Source organism: Plasmopara halstedii (genome assembly GCF_900000015.1).
Source record: "Plasmopara halstedii genome assembly, contig: Scaffold_3060, whole genome shotgun sequence".
NCBI classification, from domain to species: domain Eukaryota; phylum Oomycota; class Peronosporomycetes; order Peronosporales; family Peronosporaceae; genus Plasmopara; species Plasmopara halstedii.
In genome coordinates, this window is record NW_020189964.1 from 2860000 (window position 1) to 2860252 (window position 253).

Sequence of the window (253 nt, forward strand, 5' to 3'; positions counted from 1 at the left end):
TGGCGGGTTGATTTGAGGCCGTGGTGAGGTGCCGAGGTCGCTCGCGCAGGAGTCGGAAAATTGCGAAATGACACGTGGCTGAAAAGCCTTCCAAATAACCTTTCAAAATTAATACCCTTCCATTTTCGCATATCATTTTTGAAAAAAGTATGAGTTTATCCAGGATCGCGCACAACTGTGATACCTGGAAAGCGTAAAATCACCGATAGTCGGGTAAGTCCTCAGCTTCTGTACCACCTTAAACAGTCGTTCA